This window comes from Chinchilla lanigera, unplaced genomic scaffold (genome assembly GCF_000276665.1).
Source record: "Chinchilla lanigera isolate Chin_1 unplaced genomic scaffold, ChiLan1.0 scaffold00025, whole genome shotgun sequence".
Taxonomy (NCBI): domain Eukaryota; kingdom Metazoa; phylum Chordata; class Mammalia; order Rodentia; family Chinchillidae; genus Chinchilla; species Chinchilla lanigera.
In genome coordinates, this window is record NW_004955426.1 from 7,705,705 (window position 1) to 7,728,589 (window position 22,885).

A 22,885-nucleotide genomic window follows, 5' to 3' on the forward strand; every position below is an offset into this window, starting at 1 on the left:
AAATATACTCACCTATGTCAATATTTCTTTCAAAGTCACTCTGTTATTTTTAAGGAATTTTTCTAGTTTGCAAAGTATCTAAAATATTGATTATATTTCTAGTCAATATTTTCATGGCTGGCTAGTTAGTTAGTTGTTATTCTTACTTCATAACTTCAAAACTTCATCTCATCTGAAATTGGTCTGTATACAAAAAATGAATTTTTGAGTTGATTCTATCTTTTTTCAAGGTTGCTTTTCTCCAGCTCCATTTATTTTCAACTTCCCCATCTTTCCCCTAGGACCTGATATGCAACCTGTGTTATCTGTTAAAGTCATCCATTTATAGGATCTCTATTTTGCACCATTGATTAATTCTGAGTCAGCAGTTCCATGTCAACATTAGTGTTGCTCCATAATACACCCTGGTTTCATGAGTGGAAAATTTTCCCTTTGACCTTTAATCCTGATATGTCAACTTCACTGGATTCAGAAAAGCCTAGCAGATTAGTAGAGCACATGCCTGTGTATGTCTGTGTAAGTCCTGACCTTGGGTATTATATATGATTCCTTGCCTATTCCACTATGGCACTATTTTCTTGGTCTGTTTTCTGTCTTTGCACTACCACATCATTATACTGTGGATTTTCTTCCTTAGAACTAGATGGTTATGGACTGAACCTCTTGAGGCTGTGAGCTAACATTTCTACCTTAAATCGTGGATATTGGGATTGTGTGTTATCCATGGGAAAGCTAACTACTATACAACTTCTAGGTTTTTAAAACAGAGTTAACTTGAATGTCATCAATATCTTACATTTTTTGAGAAGAATCTTAATCAGTTCCATCAATTACTCAACTTTATTATGTTTAAAAGTATTAGATCTGAAAAATGTGTTATAACTTTTTTTCTAGTAGAGATCTTAAAGTCTGTCCTACACCTTAACAAGTTAAATGGTATAACGAGAAAAATATTTCACTGAAGTTGTAATTTTACTGTTTTAATTAAATATAGGCTATGCCAAATTCATGGAAATCTTTTACCATTTACATGACAGGAGGGTAGTCAGAAATAGTAAATATAACTACACTGTACTCTTTTTACCAGAACTTTTTACAGTATAGGGATAAGTGAAATTATTTACTTTGAAAGATACATAGTACTATGTACCTTAGAAGATACAAAAATATTGAATTATGAACTCATTGATATCAGTATATTTGGGGCTGGGGATTTAGCTCAGCGGCAAAGCACCTGCCTGGCAAGCGCAAGGTCGTGAGTTCGGTTCCTAGTACCCGAGAAAAACCAAAAAAAAAAAAAAAAAAAAAGAAAAGATATCAGTATATTCAATATATCATTCAATTATTAATTAATAATTTACTAAGAAAGTACAGCATATGTACTTAACCTCACTATAAGCATATGTATAATAAAAAATGACACTTAGACCTACATATTATATTTGAAATTTTGCTTAAAATTCTTGATCTTAAAGTATATTTTAATAACTATATTAACAGTTTTTTAAAGTAACTCTTGATAGAAGACCATCTAAATGAGTGAAACTAAAGTTCACTGGTGAAATATTTGTATTTTAAGGAGGAAATTGTGTCTATGTATGCCTGTGTATGTATATATATATATACATATATATATTCAATGCAAATGATTATGTGCTACATTTTTTAATGCTTTCTTTACATATACTTATATATGCAAAAGTTGAAGAAAAGCAAAATCCTTGTAAAGAAAAGGATTTTTTTGTTTTTGTTTTTGTTTTTTTCCAGGAATTGAACTCATGACCTCAGACTTTCCAGGCAAAGGCTTATGCTATTGAGGTATATCCCTGGCCCATAAAGAAAAGATGTAATGATTATGAAAATCAATTCAGTGTTGAAAAATATGGCTCTATGTGAAATAAAGTTACTCTAAGGGAAAAAAGGAAATGGATTTGGAAATGTATGGGCATGTACTTATTTAGATTACATTATTATTAAAGCATTATGAGTTTGATGAAAACTATATAGGATTATTGTAAATGTCAGTCTCAGGGCTGTTTGGAAAAATTATCAGCTTACAAAGCACAGTTATGACCTAGAAATGACACTGACAACAGTAATTAGGTCTTACAAGTGAGACCAGCTCGTGCCTGTAATGTGCAACTTTCTTGGGCGTCAGATACCCTTTATGTGTGTACAATAGCCAGGAAAGTAATTGGTTCTACTTATAGTAAAAGCAAGTTCAGCATTTTGGGTATTTTTTTTTTCCCTGACTGATGTACATTTTATCTCTACTCAGGTGATACATATGAAAACAAAACAAAGATTTAACACAGCATTTGTGCTCAGATTCATTATTGCACTAACGAGGGAACAACCCAGATCTTTCTCCACCATTTTCTATTTCCAAATTCCAATGATAACAAACAGAAATATTCCCAAAGTATGCTAAACAGAAGAAAGGTACTCCCCATCAACCTAAATTTTTCCTAGATGAATGCAATGTTTTAGAAGGAACTATTTTTTTCTTTTAAGGCTTAGATAATTTGGGGGAAATTTTGAAGCACCTCAGAAAACATTATTCCTAAAGGATGGCTCCTGAGATTATTTTTAAATTGATCTTTTATCAAGATTGTCACTGTGTGTTTAGGAGCTGCCAATGCATTTTTCTTCTTGGGAAAAATGTGGAAATCATGGCTCTAATACATCCCCCACTGCTTTGATTTAATTTTAGAAGTCATTAATTTCTTCAGATCGCTAGGGCATTGGAGTCAGCTGTAGATTATCTAAACCTACATGCCTAATCTCTGATAATGAGGAAGGAAAAGATTTATTTGTCTTTGGATTTAGAATTTGAAATTCATATTCAGGTGGGGACATGCTCTGGAGCACCAGTGGAAAAACAATCATATGATAATTCTGTCTTCAGTTCCTCACTTACAATCCTGCTGCCATGGATGTGAAATACACTTTGGCTGCAAACACAAGGAGGAATTCATACACAGGTGATCTATAACTGTGTTATGAGGGATGAGCCTTATTTAGTGTGATTACTACCCAATGGGTGTCTTTCCCCATCTCATTCCAAGGAAAATGAAATCTGTGGAAGAAAAATCACAACTTCAGCCTGGCATGGTGGCAAACACCTAGAATCTCAGCACCCAGGAGGCTGAGATGGGAAGATCACCATGTTTTTGAGACAGCCAGGACTACACAGTGAGTTTAAGGTCAGCCTGAACTACGTAGCAAAACTCTGTCTCAAAATAAACAAAAATTAAACAAATAAAAAGAGAGAAATCATAACTTTATTCTGTATACAGAGGTATACAGTAGTTCAAGCCCTTTATTTCCTGTACATTCTTCAGCTAAAGATGCATGTCTATAAGAGAAACCTCAAATGGTGGGAGTTGTAGAAGTATTAACAATGTCCACAGTATTTACTGAGAAATGACTAAAAGAACATGGTGGGAGTGAAAAAATGGGAATTCATAAGATATAAAAAAGCATTTTTTCTAAACTCAGTGCAAATGATTATATGTGACATTTTTTGAATGCTTTCTTTACAGTTCCTGTGACCCATTTATTGTTTGTTTTTCAAACAGCTATAATTTTATACAAATGAAATACAGGTAACACTGAAACATATATTTGAAGAGCTGTTTCTCTCTTCTGTCCAGCCATTTGCTTCATGCAGGACTGCAAGGTGCAATATTATGAGACTTCAGCCAGAAAGACAGGTCAAGGATCCAAACAGTGAGCAGAAAATTCCCTTGAGGATTAACTATAAACAGACACATGATACCAGACTATGGTTTCAGCCAAGACATTGTTAATTCCTAGGTATGCCCTATCCTGTCTTAGATGGTTTCTTTACATAATATAAAATCTCTACCATTTGCCTGTGCGAGTTGGAGCATTGACTCTACTAACTGCAACTCCAAAGATTTCTGAACCGTATACTACTATAAATATATCATGTTACTTAATACTATATTTGAAATTTTAAGGTACAGTATAAAAAAAGAATTCTTTGTCATTTACTAGCTCTAAGAATTTTAGAACAGATATTTAATTGCTATTATGTACACATCTTCATCTCTAAATTTAAAACTACAAAATAACACTTTTCTCATGGTTTTATGGTGAGTGCTGAAAGGAATTCTGTATATATGCCAAGGTCTGATGTATTAAAAATATGTTTCTTATTATTATTTTTATTATTTACAGTTATTTTAATTTAGTAATATATTCCTGATTCCACACTTAAGTAACCAAAATCAGAAAGGTTAAAACTTAACTTAGGAAGTACAAGGAGAACTTTGTACATTTTGGTCATTTTTCATCTGAAGTAAAGCATGAGTACAGATTACACAAATACATATAAAGTGGCAAATGCCTCATGTATATTTTGGTTTACACAAGTAAATGTGCAGCAATAATTTCTACATGCAGAGTGTACTGTCCCATAAAAAAATTCTGGTAAGGAAAGTCTAGTGGCAATGAACTTCAGCTTTTGTTGCCTGGGAAAGTCTTATCTCTCTTTCACTCTTATAGAAAAGTATTGCTGGTATTTTTGTTTGCAGTTACTTCTATTTTTTAATTTTAATCACTTTGAATGTATTATTACATACGTTGCCGAACTGTAGGGTTCCTCCTGGAAACATCTACTGATAATGTAAGGAGGTTCCTGATGACATGATAAACCACTTTTCTGCTTTTCAAATTGTCTTCTTTTCACTTTTATCAAACTGATTATATTCCGTATTCATGCGTACAACTTTGGAATCAATTTATGTGGGAACAGTCAGCATCCTGGAATTATTTGTGCATTATTTTCAATATTAGGGAAATTTTCATCATTCTTTGAATCAGAGTTTATAACCATCTTTGTTTTCCTTCTGAGGCTTACATAAGGACTGTCTTCTCCTAAATCAGGTCCTATAAAAACCTGAAGTTTCTTTAAGTCTTTCTGGTTTTTTGTTTGTTTCTTTGTTTTTCTTTTGGGCTCATCGTGTGTATAATTTCCAATAGCCTATCTTTCAGTTTGCTAATCCTTTCTCGTGCTTCGTATACTCTGCTGTAGAACCATGGTAGCAAATTATCAAGTTCAGGCATTGTAATATTTCAACAGCAAAATTTCCATTTGGCATTTTTCAATATTTTTTCTTTGTTAAAGTTCACACTTTGTTCATTGGTTATTCCCCTGATTTTCTTGAGCATCTGTGTGACAATTATTTTGTCTTTTATGCCAGTTAAGCTATACATCTCAATTTCTTTAAGGTTACATTATAGAGATTTATCTAGTACCCTTGCTTGGAACACATTTCCTTCTTGCTTTTTTCGTCACTCATTTTTTTTCTGTCTGCATGCCAGATAAAGCAACTCTTTTCTGAGTATTTATTGATTGGTTTTGTACAAAAATAACAGATTCTCAAAAATTAACCTAATCAAAGACACTAGGATCTTTGCAAATTTCATACTTCTCAAAACTATCAGCTTTATTTTCATTGATCCCAGACATATAGAACATTTTTAGTCATCTCAACCTTCCAAGTCGGTAAATGGTTCTAGGAAAGCACAGCGCCATTTCTTGTTCTTTGGTCTCTCTCTCTGCCTCCTGCCACTATCCTGTGTACTGTTTCTCTGCTTATTTTGTACTGAAATCTCTACAAGCCAGTAGACAAAATCAGCCTTTCCTCCTTTAACTTGTGAGTGCTAACTATTGTGTTTCAGCCATCAGAAAGTAACTGAGACAATGAATATGTGCTTAAATATTTGCATATCTACGTAAACTTATGCATGACTGCAAGAATTCTAGTCCAGAAATTGGCACACACTGGTACAAGCTAATAGTAGAATTTGCTTTCTGAATTTTCTGAATTTGCTACTACTGCAACTATGAAATTAATTTAAAATGATGAAGGTACAAATTTTGGTGTTAGATTAATTATTTTTCTAGTTTTTATCAAGTGAAATGTATTCTATTAAAAAGTGAATTTCAGCTTTCTAAAAATAATCACAAATGGAGAGTTGGACAATATTGTACAATGAAATAGAAAACCTAGTTTTTCTGTAACTGGTAGAGGATTTTCTACCTATGTAGATCCAATTATGAAAGATTGTAACACGAACACGATTTGGGGTAGTGGGAGGAATACAAATGATAAGTGGTAGAAAAGAAAATGCTAAATCTTCCATTTATATCAACATTTCAGGCAGAGCAAGACGGACTCCTTCCAATCAGGAGAAAAATTGTTTTCAATACTGAAAGAAAAAGCAAAGTTTTGCAGCAAGAGAAAAATTCTTTAAGTGAAAGTTTCTAAAGAGGAATGTCATTTATAGGGAACATTTCCTGGAGTTTTCCACCATAATCTTTTAAATGAGAAATACAAGATTGATAATTAATTTTCATTCTTCATTTAGGTACAATGTGGTAATAAAATCACAGAATTATTAACTGAAGAAACCAGAACTGATGTTTAAACTATGTAAAAAGCTATGCTTGCTTACAGCACTGACATTTTTTTATTTTAAAAATAAAAGGAGGAAAACATTAACAGACAGACAACCTCTTACAAAATAGCAAAAGAACAGTACAGACAGTACAGAGTTACAAACAAAGTGGGAGGAAATTAACAATGCTTGTTGCATCACACATTGATATCTTCAAAGTGGTTTCTCATGAAAACAGATAGAGGCATGCAATATTGATCAATCAAGGATTCATTGACAGTTCCTTTCAGCAAAGAAATAGAAGACAGTAGAACAACTGTGTTAACTACCCTATATATACATACATACAAAATTTCTCCTTCTTTCCCTTCTCTTTTCCCACATCCCAGTTGCCCTTTACCCTTGAGTGTTTTCCTATCATTTCACCATGTCTATCATATCTCCAAGTTTAAATTAACTTTTTCAGGTTTTATACTAGTACAGCACTGACTTATGAGCATTGTAGTTTCTGAAATTAAAACTGACAGGTTAAGCAATGAACATCAACTGTAATTTTTTTTTTTTTTGGTTTTTCTCCGGTACCGGGAACCGAACTCATGACCTTGTGCTTGCCAGGCGGATGCTTTGCCGCTGAGCTAAATCCCCAGCCCTAATTTTTTTTTTTTTTCCCAGTACTGGGAATTGAACTCATGACCTTGCACTTGCCAGGCAGGTGCTGTGCCGCTGAGCTAAATCCCCAGGCCCTGTAAGTTTCTAATATATATCATTTATTCTAGGGAAGAAAGTAACCTCAAATACATTAGACAAAATTCTTTAATATAGTAAAATTGTTTAAATATGTTATTTAACCATTAGGCTGTCAGGCAACACTCCCACATAAAATGAAATGCTTGCTTTCTGACAGTTGGATTTGCGTGATGTCTTTGTTGTGCTTCTCATTGCTGAGACTAAATACCTGGCAGCCAAAGTTGAAGGAGGGATTTATTTAGCTCACAGTTTATAGAGATTTCAGTCCATACCTGTCTGGCTTCAAGGAGAACAGCTTATAGTGGGCAGAAGGTAGCAAAGCAATAAGGGGGCAAGACAAGCCTCTTTCTGTACCTTACATTGTACCAGGCTACTGGGATTAGGGTGGTACCCAACTGATCAGTTGGCTGATTTAGTAATCACCCACCCTTAATCCTAACATTGCACCATGAATCAATCATATATGGTAGATTGAGCCACTTCTGAAAAAGTCCCCCTTATGACTGCCTGAGGCTTTAGGGGGACATCTAGACACAAGGTGTAACATATGGGAGGATCTTCACATCTCAAAGGCTAAAATAAATGCCTTAAATATGTTACACAGAAGGTACTTGTCATTAAAAAAAAATTAGAGTAATGCACATAGACTCTGCATCTAAAACAACTGGGAAAATCATTTGAAGAAAATTTTAAGTAATTTGTTAATGAAAGAGAAATGACAAATTCAAATCCTTATAACATGAATACCATATAACCAGATAAATCCATAGCAAAAAATTTAAACAAAATAAGATGATTTTGACTTTACTAATATCTTGACAGCATTATTATTTTAGAAGCAAATATATAACAGTATAATATATGGAAACTTTTTATTGATAATAAAATGTAAATTAGATTTCCTGTGAATTACACTGTTCATTCCTGGCACATTTTTAGATAATAGCCATGCTGAGAAATGTGACCTATCATTACGAAGCTAATTATAGAAAGATGCCCATTTCAAATTTTAGCCTGTTGTTCTCAAAGTACCAGATATAATCAATATAAACACCATCAGCCTACAAAATCACTCATAAACTCTCAGTGATTTGAGTTTAGAGCCATGTGAGTCCATATTAGCTACTTTCAAAAATACACAGAAGTTCTACAGGAAGAACCTGGAGGATCTTGTCAGAGTGAGAGGGAGTGATCATTAATATCCTAGTGTTTGCTCAGAAACAGGTTGCTGGATGCATTCTCTTTTGGAATTGTGTGCGTGGGTGATGGAAGGAGAGATAAACAGTAGCGCGAAAGTGTATGAAAGCTCCACCACACGTCCACATACCGTTTCTTTTATTTGCTCTTATTTTCCTTTCACGATGGAAAATGCAAATGTCAAGTACCTTTTAAGAACAACAACAACATATAGACTTTTAAGACATATTAACTAGAAAACACTGAATATCAGCATCGCACTAAGTGCACCATGAGATTAGGTTTATAAACAGAATAAATATATCTTTTTGTTTGAAAGGAACACTACATGTTTGTGCTTCCTTCTTTATATGTTTGCTGTTACTATAGAAACATCCTCCATGGAGCCATATATCTATTTTAATCCTGTCAAGATTTCTCAAAGTAGAAATGATCAAGATTTTAAAAGAATACAATGGAAATAATTTAAAGTTAGAAGAGAATATCTAACTAATAGGATATTTTATTTACTGCTGTGTTTACATATCACCCTATGCCTCTGCTTTACGGAAATACCATAAATTGAATACTCAACATTGTTTGTTGAATACATTGATATAATTTTTTTTCTAAGTAATATGCAATATACAATTTTCCAAATATTAGTCTAATGTACTTGATGACTGTGGCAATGCAGTGTGAGGAATAGGATAAATTACAGTCAGAAAACTTCTGGTTGAATCCCAATTCTATCTAATTAATACTCATACAAGACGTTCCTCTCACTGATTCTCATGGGAAACGTCTGCAAAACCGGACTGATAGCAATGCTTGCCTGACAATCGTGTGTTTTCATGAAGTGAAATACTGTCCTGAAAGCAAATAGCGTTACACTTTAAAGTTCTCATGACTTCAGAATCCAAAGCAGTTTAACAACAAAAAGGAGTCCTGCTAGAACCAGAATCCTTTTTTTTCCATTCTCCAATTACTTTACCTTATGCTTGTTACAATTCTAGTTTAAATTGCACAGCAGTGAAATGTATATAAAATATTACATTATGCCACAGGCTGAGTATAAAAGTTAAATGCATAAACTACCTAAAACTATATGGGTTCTAAGAATTCAATGAGCATTTTATAATGACTGTATGTTTCTTACTCAGCATTCAATTTTTTAACAAAGTTAAGGAGATAAAAAAGAGGAGGAAAGAAAGGAAGAAAGAAAGTAATGCCACAGAAAGAGATTTATGAGAAAGGCTCACAGAAGATAAATTAATACACAGAGGACACAAATAAATGCTTGACTATATCTCAATTATTCCATATTCAGTGGACTAAAAGGGTCAGGTTAAGAACACTGAGTAATGTCCTGAACGCTGAAAAGAACTGAAATAAATAAATGAACAAATGGCATTGAATCATTTTCTGAATGAAGTGTGCAGTGGACCACTTATTTTTGAATTGTAAAATGACATTAAATTGAATATTCCTGGGAACACGTTGGAAGACACATCATCACCATTAAGAGGAACTCTAAAAATTAGAGGTGAACTGTCAAAGGCCGGATGAAATTTTGAAGGAACAATTTTAAAAATTATCCTTTCTGACAGAAAGTGAGTAACAGGAAGAAAACGAGAGGGAGAAAAGGCAGCAGCTAAGAGCTTATAAATAACTACAAAATGATAGTGAATCTGCAATTAGGGGCATTAACATGGGATAAGGTACATTTTCCACAATTGCCAGGGTTTCTCAGAAGTAATACCTCATACTGAGCATTAAATATGTACTTGGTTGGTTACTTAGCAGAATTTCATGATGTTTGAAAATTTTACTCTTTAGACTTTGACATGGAAAATGAATGGAGTCACGTGAAAACAACGACAAAAAAAATTCTAAAAGCATATATCTCACAGGATTCAGAGTGGTAAGTTAAATATTTCCATGTGGTAAGAGTTTTTATTGCAAGATGTGAACTTTGCTTTTCTTGCCTAGATATTCAAAAATAGCAAAATCTTAAAAATGAGCTCAGTATTAAAAGAGAAGATTTATTTGTGATATGTTACAAATACAAAATTTATGCATATATGATTGTGTTGTTTTTAATTTTTAATTTCCCTCCTTCAATATGGAAATGAGAGGAGAGAAACACTTTTTCCTCTCGGTTGGATACATGCAGTCTCAGGCTTTTTTCTCTGAGACTCTTTTTTTCAGCAGCTAGAGCAATGATGATACAACATAAATATTTACTCAACAAATATTTCCTGAAAGAAAGAAGAAAAATATATAATAAAGGCAACAGTTAAAAACAGAAGTTAAGGGGAAGGAAGAAAAAGGAACAGAAGGAAAGGCAAAGGAGAGGAAGGAAGGGGAAGGGAGGAGAGAGGAAGGGAATTTATTGGTAGGTTTTCCATTATTTGAACAAAATACATGATGCTTATAATTTAAAGGAGGGAAGAATGGTTGATTTTCATTCCCAGCTTTAAAGGATTCAGGGCATAATGGGCTCCAAGGCAAAAACATCTCAACGGACAGACGAGCAGGCCAGAGGGAAGCTATCAACCACATAGCATTCAAGAAGCAGAGAGACACAAAAATGAACCAGAGAGGAAGGGTTTGGGGAGCAGCTGTGTATGGAGGACCACCTAGGAGATTCTCCTTGAAAGAGGAGCAATTGCCGCCATTTTGGCTGAGCCTGACCCCATTTCCATGCATTGATGTGTACCGAGTTGGCTGGGACCCTTTTCTTATCCCTTCAATTGGCTTTAAGCAATGCATATTGCTCTAGCCAAGGTGCTGATGTTAGTCTTTGAAGATGGCAGCTGTTTCCCTGGGTCCCTGTTGTTCCCAGAAGTGAGCTGGGATGAGGCGGGATGTGTGAGACAATGCTCCACAGTGTCCTCTTGGATCAAGCCTCAGGAGAGAGGCTATGACTTCTTGGGGCTTAACAGATTACACATCACAGCTGAAACACTGACCATAAAATATTAGATACTATCTCAATTGTGTTATGCAGATTACTCTTTCTGCAAATTGCTTCTCGGTCTTTTGGCTAAGATCAAGTGTACTTTTTCTGCATATCCTTCTCTCTGCATTTTCAGAGGTGAGTTCACGTCTCCTGCCTAGCCAGCTCATGGCACTCACCTACTTCTCAAGGTTCTCACAGTCACTCATGCTCAAGCCACTCTCTTCATGAATGAATAAAACCTGGATTGGGCCTTGGGTGGACACCTTTGTTCTGGATGACCATCACTGTGGGTGGACCCCTTGGCTCCCCATAACTACAAATATGCCTTAGTGTCTTTATTCTTGCCATGGGTTGCACTGGAAGTGGTAGATTGGAATTCCAAGAACTTTTCACGAGATTACAAATATAAACCTCCTAGGCCGTGACAAGGACTGGGAAGGGTGCTTTATAGATATGGTCTCCAAGATCACACCCTCTACCCACCCTGAAGTGTGGTTTACCAACCTCGTAGGCATCTGTGAAGCTAATCAAGCTGATAACTAAGAAAAAAAAGGAGAAAGAACAAAGTCAGGAAAAGGAATTTAAAAAATAGATTGTTCTTTACAACAGAATGAATTGTATTTTTCCTGGAATACAGTTTGGAGTGCAGTATCTAACGTTATAAAGCTTGAATTCAATCCAGACCTACGAAATGAAATTATTGCTCCATCTCAGGCCACATTTTAAAATCTTGCTCTCTCCAATTTCCTCCCTTCTTATGTAAATAGCATAAATATACAAATAATAATAGCTATATCAAAACAAGTTTTCTTAAATCAGATCAATCTACTACACAGTGAGAAAAGTAATTTGAAAGCTAGTGTGATAAAACTGGAATTACAATAATCCCATAGAAAAATTAAAGCAAAATAATTTTTAAAAAATACTAAATCTTCCCTTCAGCAAGATAGCACACCAGAAGATCCTAGTCTTCATCCTCATACAAAATGCCCACAATGAACCAGCTATTCACACATAAAATTTATTGGGAGAGAGCTCATTGGTTCAGTGAAGAAGATGAGAAAGTGGAGAAGAAAAATAATAATAGCCACATAGAAAGGGAAGGAGGAGGACTCATTTTAGGCAGCCTCATCTCGTCCTTGGCTCTGCTAGCTCAGGGCCAGAAACTCCCTGAGCAATGCGCAGAGTTTTGCCGAGGTAAATGTGAGCAGGCAGCAGGGAGTTCTCCTCAACTTTTAGGCAGGGCCTACAGGACATCGCTTGGTTTCACACCACATAGTTCTGGGGAATTTAGCATGGCTGAAATGTCTGAAGATGACCAGGAAGAATGCCGAAGGCTGCAGGTGATCAGCAAGTACCTTGTGAAGGTAATCACGGGTCCCTCTGGTGTGTTCTCCAGAGGACCTCAGTAGAACTGACAACCCTCACAGCTTCCGTAGATAAGGGGCAAACCCCTCCCGCAAGCAACTAAAGAGGAAGATAAATGCATAGGAACGGGCAAAGTCAAGGCCCAAAGTGACTAAATTGTCATATACAGACTGGTGTAACCCTGTAATAGTGGTGCATAGTTTACTTTTAGCCCTAATAATACATTTTTAAAACGCAGTATAAACAAGCAATCTGACTACAAGAACACAAAGAGTGTGGGAGGAGTAGCAATGTGAAACGAGGTTATTTTTAACTTGAAATAGAAAACGTTTTGCAAGCCTTGAAATAACAATTAAATGACAAATGAGAAGAACAAAAGAAATAAGATGAAAACAACTCAAAACAGAATAGCAGTAGCAAAATGACAGTAAGTACTCACTTTTCAATAATTACCTGAAATATAAAAATAGATTAACCTCATAAGTTAAAAGGTACAGGGCGGCTAAACGGATGTTTAAAAAAAAAATCAGACACTTTACTCTCCACAAAGAAAACCCTATGGATTTAAAACTACACAGGCTCAAATTGTAACAACAGGCAGAGCATTTCATGCATAAATTAACCGAAAGAAAAGCAAGAATGGTTTAATTTATATAAAACAAAAATATATTCCAATCTAAAACAATATCTAGAGATAAATAAACTAATTAAAATGATAAAAGGGTCAATGGTACAGTAAGATATAAAAATCATTACCGAGTTAGATCCAAATATTACAGAACCTAAATATGTCCATCTGAACACAGAAAGTGACAGTGATAAAATAGTGTGTGGGAGTTGAATATTCCACTTACAATAATGGACAGAAACTTAGATGTGAAATCAATGCAGATACAACTATATTTAACAATAATATAGACCAAGTGAATCTAACATACATGCACACACACACACACACACACACACACATGAAGTTTATAAAGGTAACTTTGTAATGTGTACATAAAAGGCATATGGTACAAGCATAAAAATAGTTTTAAACACCGGCGGAACAGAATGGAAAATTTAGAAAGAAACACACACTTAAAATCAGAACTAATTTTCTACAAGGACACCAAGAAGGCACACAAGGAAAGAATATTCTCTTAAATAAAAAAACTTGGAAAGACATATGTGCATATTCCAAAGAATAAATTTGATCTTTATCATACCTGAGAGAAAAATTGAATAAAAATAGAAATGTAAAATCCAAAACTTAAAAATCCCTTGTGGAAGGCAGGGATATGTACTACAATGTAACAACAGTTACCAATAGTGCAGTGTATATTTGAAATTTGAAATCTGCTAAAGCCTTTATATGTTTTCTCCAAACTCATAGAACTGTGTGAGGTGCTGTACAAGTTACTTGGCTTATGTTGAATATTGCATAATGTGTATAAAATCATTAATTTGTACCCTGCAATGCATACAATTTTAATTACCAATGAGACCTCAACAACCTTAGCAAAAACACAAGAATGATATGTAGTGACAAGGAAACATTTAATTCGGAGAATCTAACCTGAGGAAACAACTAGAAATGCACATGGATCTTTGAGCTTGACTCCTTGACAGTTAGGGCAAGTATATAAACATAATGAGTTTCACCGGCCTAATTATCCTATAAAAGGATGCTTACTAAACCATTAGGGAAAGTTTTTCACAGAGTAATAAAACCTGAGTGAAATTTTTATATAGCTTATGAAACAAGCAAAAAAATCATAGTATCGTCAAAAGTGCTGTAGCAAAATGTAGACGAGATTGCAGGCATAGGATTATTTCTCAACATTAACCAGGATCATAATGCTCAAACTGAGTTCTCTGAAATGATTATAAGGGCTCAAGTATGCAAATTTCTGTTGAAAATCTGTCAAATCTGTTTTTCTATAATTAGGCTAAGGAATTAATTGGGTTAAGCCCAATTAATATTCTCTATGGAAAGAATTAAACTCAGTTGTTTTATTTTAAATTGAATGCTACAAACCAAAAGTAATAGTTGTTTAATATAATTTATACTGCCCTATGCCAAGCTATATACTGAATAAACATTTAAATATTGAAATACTTTCAACTATATATATTTTAAATATATAATTATATTTGATATGTAAATATGAATGTCTATATTAATATTATACATTTGAATAACTTATTTAAAATATATATTTAAATTGAAATCTCTAGAAAGTCAATAGCTATACATTCAAATGTTGTATAGACAAAGTCAGTGAACACTTTCATCCATTATCCGTGCCATCTCTGATTTCTCTAACAACATTAATATAACTGACAGTTTTGCCTCTGCAAACATCTATTTGAGAATGTGAAGCAGGGGGAAAATGTCACTGAACATGAACTAAAGATCTATGTCTCTGTGTTATCACTTTTCCACTTTCCGTGTTCCTGGTTTGTATCTGACCTATTGTTATCATAAGTCACTCTCCAGGAATTCTACAGCAATCCATGGCTTACACATAACAAATCTCAGCAAATTTTCATAAGCCCGAAAAATTTTGTACTGGTGGAATATGTACTTGGTGATTCTGTCTTGTCAGTTGATGGATGGCAGAAAGATAATATTTGATCAGTGAAGCACTCATTGGAACAAATCAGCTTAATGCAATTTTCAAAGAGATTTTTTAAAATTTCACCTCCCTGGTTTGCTGTCATCACTCAAGTCAATTCCACGGAGCAAGGAAAATGCCATGTTTATAATGTTCACCTCTCTTAAAACACGAATATCCCAATAACATCCTTTATTTCCTCACCTGGAAAAATATATGGTTAAAAGATTGATAGGCTTTTAGAGACTGCTTCTACTTTTGCCAAGTAAATGGGTATCAGACTTAAGTAAAGTATAGGGGAATAATGCCTTTCAAATTTTTTCACATCTAAAGAGAACATAAACAAGAAAAAATGTAATATGTATTAAAAAAAATACCTCTTTTTTCTGGTCTCAAAAGCAACACATTCATGTATTTTTTGAGATTTCCAATATTCCATTTTGAGTGGGAAATTACCTTAACACACGACTAGAAGATGATTATTTTACAGTGACAAATGAATCTGAAATACACAGCATTCATACATATCTAATACAGAGGCTTAATTATTTTTTCCATCATTTCTTCCTGTAGAAATGTAGATGTATACAGTTCATTATGCCTTAGATATTTGTAATCATTGATTTAGTAAATAGGTTTATTATATCAAAACTATCTGAGTTGCAAGTAACTGAAATCAGATAAAAAGTATCTTATTCAATTACTTCTAGAAGTCCTGACTACTGACTAATTTATTCAGTAAAATACATTTAGCAACTCTTTCTTTCCCATCTTATGTTTACCTCTCTTTGACTTCTTGGATTTATTCAGTGATGACAAACTGCATCAATAGAATCCTCACATGAAAATACTAAAATAAAATTAAGTATAATTCTGTCTTAGCATTGAAGACAAAGTAAACATTTCCTAGTGATCCCCATGGAAAAATTCTCATCACACCGCATTGGACAGAATTGTGTGTCACCTTCATATACCTCTGCTCCAATCAAATGCAATATCTCAGGCAAGAAGAACTGGGCATTTAGTGGCAAGAGAAGTAGAACTGAAATAATTGTATATCATAATCAGTGAGGAATTATAATAAATATAATAATATTGGACCATGGACCAATCATAAACTCTAAAAGCCCACCCTATGACTGCATGAGGCTTTGGGGGACATCCAGACACAGACCATAACAAACAGTTTGGAATTATAATAAATAATTATAACAATAATATTGTAATTATAATAATAACAATAAATTATAATTATAATAAATTATAATATAATAAAATTATAATAAAGTTTTAAAACAGGCCCTTAGACCTTGCCTCCAAAAAACGTCTCAGAATTTGGTTTTTGACCTAGTATTTGAGTAATTAGTATTGGTCTCAAAAATGTCCTCCTGAAATGGCAAATGGTTTACTTTGGCCAACTGGACCCTTCTACAGTTTGGGTGGAGCAGGCACACAAAGGCTATGAGTCAAGGGCTTGATCCCCACGGGGACACTACAGGAGGGCGGCTGAAGCTTTATGTAGTATGTGGGAGCAATGCACGGTCCATCGGTCAGGGAAGACACGACCTTGAAAGGAACTGTGGGGGCACAGTTGTTCTCTGTTTTTGTCTGCTGCAGTTAGATTTCTGGTGATTTCGTTCCTATTTGCACTCCTGTCGTAAGGTACCAACCTAACTGGAAGCTGCACCCATGGGCTGCGCAACTCTGGACCTTAACCTCCGAAACTCTGAGCTATAAAAAGCATTTTTCTCTTTTCCTTCAAATTGGTTGCTTTGAGTATTTAACTGAAGTAATGCAAAGTCACCAAGGCAGACAGACCCTCCCTGAGCCTGTTATTATGTTTTTTCAGTTAAACAATTTATATTACACAACATATGGAGCCGAGTGGAGGAATTATCTGGGGCAAAAAAACTAAAAGTGTTACCATGCCAAACATAGAATGACAAACAGCTTTTGCAAAAATAAGCTGAGTCAAGGAAAATATTTTAAATGCAAAAAGCAAAGGGGAGATGATGTGGAAAGTTATCACCAACATGGTGGGAAACATGACTCTGACAACCAGGAAGTGATCACAAAGGCAAAGAAGATATTAACAGAATCTTATGTCTTATTCCTTAGGGTCAGACTGCTTGGTGAGTCACCACACACAAAATTCCAAAATTTTAGTCCAGTAAGAATGATCCTTTGCAAACTGTTTGTTATACTTTGTGTCTGGATGTCCCCCAAAGCCTCATGCAGTCATAGGGCGGGCTTTTAGAGTTTATGACTGATCCATGGTCCAATTTGGAATTATGGATGTGAGTGCTACACCTGCCCTGGGGCGGGTAGTTTGCACACAGTGTAAGGGAGGGAAAGAGGCTGCTTGCCCTTATTCCTCCCCTTTGCTCTTGCTGCTTTGCTATCTTTCGCCACCATGAACGTTTTCCCTCTGCCATGTGCCGCTGTGCCTCAGAGCCAGCCAAGTATGAAATGAAACTTCCACAAACTGTGAGCTAAATAAGCTTTTCCTTCCTTAATTCTGAGTGTTGGATGTTTTGTCTCAGCAACGAGAATAAAATAACCAAGACACAGTTGAAGGAAGGCTGAGCTGCACTTGGTTCCCTTCAAAGAATCTCAGACTGAGTATGAGTAGGAGTGATAATTGTCCTACCATTTTTCTTTCCATTGGAATAGATGCTTCCTCCCAAAATGCACCTGAGTTCATTTATTAACAAGGAAAATGGGGTTTCATCCTGAAAAACTGATGGAATGGCGATGACTCACTCACTCACATTTCCTGGTACATCTGTAGAAGAGGTAAAAACATTGAGATTTTTTTGAACTGAGGTAGTGGCTGATGAGAGAAATGATGGAGAAATACTGATTTATATTCTGCCTATTCTAAAAGATATCAATGAAACTCATGAACACATACAAATGTACACTGTAAATTTAGGGGAAAAATTAAGGTGAAAAGTTGTAGAAATGAGAATTAGTAAAGAAATCATGCCCAAAAGTTAGAAGGGTCATTAAATATCAAATTCAAGACCCTTCTAATTACTGGGCATTGCATGTGTATGGGTAATTTGATTACATCAGATTGTCTCAGGCTGCATCAAAACAGATTAAAATGCTCAGTATAATATTAATTGAAAAAAGCAGACAGATACAATAGATCAAGACTTTGTCAAACTTCAGTAAAATTTGCACCTTTTTGGAGGGTTTTGGAGCTTTGTGTGTGGTAATTCACACACCAGTCTGACCGTAATCAATAAGACATAGGACTCTGCTAATGTCTTCTTTGCTCTTGTGATCACTTCCTGGTTCTCAAGAATGGCTATTTTTCTGCCTATTTATTTATCAATTCTTTAAATATAATTGAAGGAAAATCATTCTGGAATACAGAAAACAAGCTCAGTTGAATGTTGTAGTATGTGTATTATTTTCCCCCTTTCCTAAGGAAATGTAAAGGGCCAGAGATACAACTCTGGCACAAGCACCTGCCTGGCTAGTGCAAGGTCCAGAGTTCGATTTCTGATACAAAAAATTAAAAAAAAAAATGTAAGACAACATGCACACCTTACACCTTCTTTCAGCCATGGGGTAATGATAAGATTTGCTTATGTGTCCAGCCAATTCAGCACAACAAGCAATAGCTCATTTTTTTTCCCAAAGGTCTTACTAGGAATGCATAGTCAAGGTCTATTCCTTAAACTCTATCAGGTGGTTTCTGTAAACTGTCCTTTGAGACTATTTATTATCACGTGTGGGGCATAAAAAGTGGACCACTGGACTATCCAAAATCATAACTCTATTACTGAACTGGGAATAGTCAATGGACCAATCATTTTATGTTTTCCAATATAAGTAGTAAATAACAAGAAATCCAAATTTCTAGACTAAACTGAGTATTGGTAGAAATTTTTTAAAAGTCATGTTATCTAATCTGATTTAAATATACCTAACATCTCTGTGTGTAACTGTGATAATAGTCACACCTTTAAATATTTCTGTGGTAAAAACATTAAATATTTGTTTAGTCCAAAGGCCTTCAGAGAAATTTGGCTGGTGTTACCCCGGGATTGTAGTACAGATGTATAAAGATAGAGGAAAACATATCCTCATACTGATGGCACTTCAGTAAGAAATGAGAGCCTGAACACTTGGTAGAATTCAGAGCATGCAAATTCAAGGCCTATCCTCCAAAAGGCTGTCAAATATTTCTCTATTTCAACTGAGATAGTGGCATCCTATCAAAATAGTATAAAATTATTTTTAATTTGTAATTTGTTGAGACAGATAAATTCCATGCTAATGCAAATTAGCCTACTCAACAATATAAATAGTATTGAGTATGAACATAATCAAAAGGACAAACAAAATATTCATAGTGCTTCTATCTGGAAGATAAAAGTAAACACAACTTTAACATTTGTATACAGATTTTTTTTTTTTACAAACAAAGTGGTAGGAAATTAACAATGCTTGTTGTATTACATATTGATATATTCAAAGTGGTTTCTCATGAAAATAGAGAGAGACATGCAATATTGATCAATCAAGGACTCATTGACAGTTTCTTTCAGCAAAGAAATAGAAGACGGTAGAACAACTATGTTAACTATCATGTATATACCTATATACAAAATTTCTCCTTGTTTCCCTTCTCTATTCCCACATCCCAATTGCCTTTTACCCTTGAGTGCTTTCCTATCATTTCACAATGTCTATCATACCTCCTAGTTTAAATTAACTCTTTCAGGTTTTACACTAGTGAGACAATGCAATGCTTGCACATGCAGGTCTGATTTATTTCACTTATGAGTATGGTCTCTAGTTGTGACCATTTACCTATAAAGGCCTCGAGTTCATCTTTCTTTATAGCTGAGTAATATTCCATTATATAAAAGTACCACAATTTTCTTAACCGATCCTCTGTGGATGGACATTTGGGTTGCTTCCACAATTTAGCAATTACAAATTGTGCTGCTGCATACAGCTTTTGATGGAAGGAGTATCATTATTTCAACTATGTAAATTAAATATTTTCTTAAATCTTAGCCTACTAGAGAAAAGTACACAGAATTTGAGATTAGCTTCACTAAGATATTTGGTATATAATATCTCATGAAATAAACACATTGAATTCAAATTGAGAGGTAATTGAGAAGTGTCATTTTATAAAGTTTTAGAAGTGTTTTTCACAAATAGCACCCAGTATTATTTACAATAGTTAAGACACTAAGTTCTTCACTGCCAGCTATCATGGCCTTTAATATCTCTTTGCTATTTCTACAGTGCTTCTCCTACCTATCTCTGCCCCTGTTTTTCACAGCACTGCCTAGTTTCCAAAGTAAATGAGTTGTACCTATGAATATTACTTCTCCTGCAGATGCCTTTTGAACATACTCATTTAGAGGTTTCTCGATTTCAAATCCTAAATATCAACTGAAGTCATTTTTCTTTTTATACTTTCTGAGTTTGAATTGATCAACACTTGTTTTTGAAATTAGTTCAGGAATCAAAAATTAATGAGTGGAAATCATGTTTTTCCATGTCATAGGATAGAATGAATAAAACTGTTTATTATTCTGGAACAGGTGGTACATCCCACTGCTTTCATGGATTTTGTTCTGACATTGATCATTCATACGTTCAATAACAGTTTAACATATATGTTATATATATTTTTATTTATTTATTTATTTGTTAAAAGATTTAAATGCTCCAATTGTTTTTCTTCAGGATGGTTTATAAAATCACATTTAAAATTGAATACTTTCTATCTTATTAATCATTTGCTAGGAATTAATGATTATTCATTCCTTGATTAGATGGGACTTGGTAATTATTCAAAAGAGACATGCAAAAGTTTTATTAGGCAAAGATTTTAGACAGAAATATAAGACCCACTCAAGAGCCAAGTGAGGCACCTCCGTAAGTCTTGTACATTGATCTTTGCTGCTATGGTGTCTAGTTTTAAGTCTGGTTGACTGTCAAGACATTTGTTCAAGTAAGATTCTATGTGTGTCTATAAAGGTGTTTTTGCATGTGATTAGCATTAGGTGTTGTTTACTCACATTTGGTAGGTTTAAATTCAGTATAGTTATTATCTTTATCGATATTTACATTGTCTCCTTTGGTTTTTCTCCAGTACCAGGAACCGAACTCACGACCTTGCGCGTGCCAGGCAGGCGCTTTTGCCGCTGAGCTAAACCCCCAGCCCCTACATTGTCTCCTTTGATCCAAAGTAGCCTTAAATTGTTCCAGGGTTTGGCATTGTGCTCAGATAGTATTTATGATATTTGTTACTGGGAGGTGCTGTGACCTCATTCTGTAAACTGCCTAACACAAACTTAGAGGTAGTCATTTCAATAAGGACTCCTGGTTCTTTTCAGTAGCAAATGGCATTAGTTCCAGTCTTTTTCAGGAAGTAGTTGTTTATGGCTACCTACTACATGAGTTCATACTGACACTTCCTACTTAAGTGTGAAGTTTAAAGCTGCAAGATTACTTCACCATTTATCTGTTATTGAACATACCACATTGCAGGAATACAAGGACGCAAAAGAAACAGGGCCAATGGAACTGGGCTATTGCATAATTTCTCATTTGTTTCATTCCACTGTATACAACAACCTCAAAATAAAAATACCTAAACTATCATCAACAAAATAATTTCAGACATATTTCAACAGTTGCTTTTATCATTACAGTATATCCTGCCGTAGGAGTGTATTAAGATAGTATATGTTCTCATGTGATTATATGTAGTTTAAAATGCAATATCACTAAATATATTTCTCAGGTTTCTGCATAGATCATAACAATAAATTTTAGAATAATTTCATGATTCCAAAAAGAAATCCCACGGGGTTTAACTATCTCATACCTACCGACAGCATAACATAACTATTCTATTCTTCATCTCTACAGATTTGTCTATTTCATATTTCATATCAATAAAATGATTGCATTTGTGATCCTTTCAGTACATTTTGTTACTTATCATAATTTAAAACTTTATCTATATTTATAAAACATTTTAGGGTTGTTTATCATTTTACTTTAGTTGTTTTAACTTTATTCCTGCTACATTAACACTACTATGTTCACATTATGCATTGAATAAACCTATTCATGGTTATTGTTCATGGTCTTACCAGTTTGAACTACTAAAATTTGCCTACTGTTGCCTCTACCCTTAGTCTCCCTTTCAGTATCTGAGTTAAAAAAATTATCCTTCAACACTCAAGTGGTAATGGTAATAAATAATTTTTACTTATTATGTTTTAATTAACTTTTATTGGTATGTATTTGCGTTCCCTATGGGAGTTTGTACATGCACACAACTCATCTCATTTTTTCAATTTTTCCCCTGCTCTGCCTCCCTTCTCCTTCCACCTCTTGCTTTCCTTTTCTTTTCCAAAAGATGTATCTCCCTATTTCCTATTATTTATCTCTTACTTTGCTCTTTATTTAGATCTTGGTTTTGTCATATAAAAGAAACCACGCAATATTGAAATCTGTGTACCTGATTTACTTCACATAATATTATAGTTTTAAGTTGCATCAAATTTTAAAATATTTATCCATCTATACAGGCATCACATGC

At 34.3% G+C, this 22,885-nt stretch overlaps 1 long non-coding RNA gene across 1 annotated transcript in view; it reads left to right on the forward strand.

Moving 5' to 3' along the window:
• Positions 1-461: 461 nt before the first annotated feature.
• Positions 462-22,885, forward strand: part of LOC106148667 — a 28,542-nt gene continuing 6,118 nt past the window's right edge. Inside the window, exons 1-2 of the long non-coding RNA XR_001234311.1 lie at positions 462-516; positions 10,195-10,279. This is a non-coding gene — a long non-coding RNA (uncharacterized LOC106148667). The remainder of the gene's footprint in view (positions 517-10,194; positions 10,280-22,885) is intronic.